General features: G+C 44.7%; 1 long non-coding RNA gene across 1 annotated transcript in view; it reads right to left on the bottom strand.

Moving 5' to 3' along the window:
- Nucleotides 1–498: 498 nt before the first annotated feature.
- Nucleotides 499–3,895, bottom strand: part of LOC114904664 — a 4,799-nt gene continuing 1,402 nt past the window's right edge. The window contains exon 3 of the long non-coding RNA XR_003796002.1: nucleotides 499–1,949. This is a non-coding gene — a long non-coding RNA (uncharacterized LOC114904664). The remainder of the gene's footprint in view (nucleotides 1,950–3,895) is intronic.

Genomic DNA, 3,895 nt, shown 5'->3' on the forward strand with positions numbered 1-3,895 from the left:
GGTGCTGAGATGAGTACCTCTGGGAGGCCTCACTCCAACTGATATTCCCTGGGGTCTGAGGTTCTCTGTTAGTCCAGTGGTTTGGACTCAGAGCTCCCACCACAGGAACTCGGGCCTGACCTCCAGCCTGGGAACCAAGATCCCACAAGCTTCATGGTGTGGTAAAAAAAAATAAATAAATAAAGGAAGAAACAAAAAAAGGAGCAGTACAATATCAAAGAATAAAAAACAAAATAAAATTCGACGATAAAAAATATATTAGGAAAAATAAAACTATAATTGAAACAACTGCAACAAGGTAAAATAAAACCACAGCAGAAAGAAGAAAAAAGGGGGGGGGGGTGCAGGGCAGGGGCAACAAGCCAAAAGGAGAGATCACTCACAAAGTATAAAGAATAAAATAAAATTAGAAAAATAAAACATTTATTAGGAAACATAAAAATATAAAAGAATCAACAACAGTGAATCAACAAGGTAAAACAGAACCCCAATCTAAAAGAGGAAAAAAGAAAAAAAAAAAAATGCCGTGGCTACAGGAGCGGAGGTGGAACTTAGGCAGGGGCGGGGTTTAGGGTGTGGCGGGACCTAGGCAGGTGGCGGGGTGACGTTTGAATGTGGGGCAGGGCCTCTGCTTAGGACCTGCGCAGAAGGGGAGAGGCAGCACGTGGAAAAGAGGGCCTCTGGAGTGTGGGGTTCCGGAGTTTGGCGGTAGGGCCCTGAGTGAGGGTGTGTGGGTGGGGTTCAGGCCCAGCGCAGTCGGAGGGAGGAGGTCTCCGAGTGTAGAGGTGGGGCCCTGGGAGGGGGTGTAGGGGCGGGGCTTGGGCTCTGTGCAGGAGGAGGGAGGCTCCTAGGGCAGAGGATTAGGCCCGGGAGCGCGTGGTGCCTAAGTGGACAGGGAAAGCCCTGGCTGCATTCCCTTCCGGTCCTTTGCACCCCTCCCCCATCGTCTCCCCCAGGGTCTCCACCTTCGCAGCTGGACCCCTAACCGTAGGTGGGTCCCGCTGGGTGTAGGAATTCCTTCCCTCCCCCAGCTGCCCTCAGGGGTGCCGGTCCCGAAGGTCCGGCCTTTACTTTTGTTCCCCCTTCCCTCCCTCCTAATCCCTCAGGACCCGCGCGGCTGGACAGGCCTCGGTGGGCAGAGGATCAGGCCCTGGATATCAGCAGGCTCCTGGGGGCCCAAGTGGACAGGGGAAACATGGCCACACTCCCTTTTGATCCTCTGCCCTCTCAATCCCTTCCCCTCCCCCAGCCACCCCTCAGAGGTGCCAGTCCCGTCCCACCTCCACTTCTCCCTCTTCACTCCCCCACCATGCCCCACATCCTATCCAGTCACTGGGGGTTCCTCCCATCCCCTTACGTATCCGTGGTCCCCCACCGGTGCCTGGAGGTGCCCTAGTTGTAAGGAGACATGAATTCTGTGTCCTCCTAATAAGCCATCTTGACTCTGCCCCTACACATTTTTTTAAAAACGTCTTTTCTGATATTTTTTTAATATTATTGAGCAGTTAGCATATACAATGTTGATCTTGTATAATGTGAAGTGGAAATCGTAGAGATCCTCTTTATCTTATGCCTGATTTTAAAAGAAATGCTGTTCCATTGAGTAGGTTGTTTCTTGTAAGTATTAGACACGTTTTATCAGATGTTTTCTTATACTCTCTGTTTAAAGTTTTTGCTGTATCTATTAGGATGATCATATGCTTTTTCTCTTTTAAATTGTTAATGTGGTGAATGCCATTTATTTCCAAATGTTGAGCCAATCTTGCATTTCTAGGATAAACTTGTCTTAGCTCAGGCCGCTATGACAAAATACTGTAAAGTGGGTGACAAACAACAGAAATTTATTTCTCACAGTTCTGAAGGCTGTAAGTCTGAGATCAGGGTGCCAGCATGGTTCCAGTTCTGGTAAAGGCCCTCCTCCGGGTTGCAGACAGCTGACTTCTTGTATCCTCACAGGGGAGAAAAGAGAACTAGCTAGCACTGTGGCTTCCTCTTATAAGGGCACTAATTCCATCCATGAGGGCTCCACCCTCATGGCCTAATTACTCCCAGAGGCCCCATCTCCTAGATCATCACACTGGTATTAGGGTTTCAACATATGAATCTTGTGAGAGGGGACACAAATATTCAGACCATTGGAAAGCCCAACTTGGTCATATTATTACTTTTTTTTTTAAATTAAGATATAGTTGATTTACAATATTATATTAGTTTCAGGTATACATAGCTATTCAACATTTTTATAGATTATACTCTATTTAAAGTTATTATAAAATATTGGCTATATTCCCTATGCTGTACAATACATCCTTGTTGCTTATTTATTTTATACATAGTAGTTTGTACCTCTTAATCCCCTACCCCTATCTTGCCCCACCCCTTCCTTCTCCCTACTGGTTACCACTAGTTTGTTCTCTATGTCTGTGGGTCTGTTTTGTTATGCTCATTTGTTTATTTTTTAGATTCCACATATAAGTGATAGCATACAGTATTTGTCTCTCTCTGTCTGACTGACTCATTTCACTTAGCATAATACCCTCCAGGTCCATCCATGTTGTTGCAAATGGTAAAATGTCATTCTAGACCTGACACTTTGCTAGTGATTCCTGTCTTTATTAGTTATAGATATTTAACTTTTCTATTTCTTCTTGAGTCAGTTTTTCTAAGAGAGATACATAGATAATACCTTTTCTGCAGTTTTAAGATTTATTGGCACACAGTTGTTCATAATCTATTATTTAGATTTCTGCCGTCTCTTCAGTTATGTCCCTTTTTCTCATTCCCATATTATTTATTTATTTATGCCTTCTCTTTTTCTTGATCTGATAAATCTTGTCAGAAGTTGTCAATTTTGGGGCTTCCCTGGTGGCACAGTGGTTAAGAATCCGCCTGCCAATGCAAGGGACACGGGTTCAAGCCCTGGTCTGGGAAGATCCCACATGCCGCGGAGCAACTAAGCCAGTGCGCCACAACTACTGAGCCTGCACGCCTAGAACCCATGCTCTGCAACAAGAGAAGCCACCACAATGAGAAGCCCGTGCACTGCAAGGAAGAGTAGCCCCTGCTTGCTGCAAATACAGAAAGCCTGTGCGCAGCAACGAAGACCCAACTCAGCCAAAAATTAAATTAAATTAAAAATTTAGAAAAACAATTGTCAATTTTATTAGTTTTCTTTTTCAAATAACTAAATTTGGAGTTTGACTTCTCTTTCCAGTGTATCTTTTTCTTCCTCACTAATTTCTGTTTATATTTTCAGTATACTTTTCTGTTTACTTTCTCTGATATTTTTCTATTGCTTCAAGAGGAATGTTCATGGCACTCAACAAACTGATTTTAATACTCTCGGAAAAGGAAAAGACCTAGACACTCCCTTTCTGAATCCTTATCGCAGTGATATTATAAGTCACCACACCTGGTTTCAGGCGTTCTGCTGGATGTCACCCTGTGGCTTGGCTTTCCTCCCAGCCTAGAAGCTTCACCCAACAGCCTCACTCTCATCCTTCCTGTAGTCCCTGGTCAGGACCATGGAAACAGTAGGTCCCAGGAAATGTAAAAGGAAGCAGCAGGAGAAAGACAGTCTCTCATTAAATGATCTCCACAGGAGGCAGTCCTCTCTGTAAGAAAATGGAGGTAAGTACCTCCCTGCCTGCCTCACAGGGTGTGGTGAGAAGCAAATGAGAAGATGGATACAAAAGAGAGATGCTTAAAAGTGATATGCAAAATAAAACATTGCTCTCATCTTCCAAAACTAGGCAGTAACTCAGAGGCTTCCTGCGGAGCTCCTCCCTATGTGTTCAGTAACAGGCATGACCTACCTGATCCAGAAAGAGGCAAATAAAACCAGTCAGACACACACACACACACACACACACACACACACACACACACACACACA

Source organism: Monodon monoceros, unplaced genomic scaffold (assembly GCF_005190385.1).
Source record: "Monodon monoceros isolate NGI ecotype Baffin Bay Population unplaced genomic scaffold, NGI_Narwhal_1 Super_Scaffold_21, whole genome shotgun sequence".
NCBI lineage: Eukaryota > Metazoa > Chordata > Mammalia > Artiodactyla > Monodontidae > Monodon > Monodon monoceros.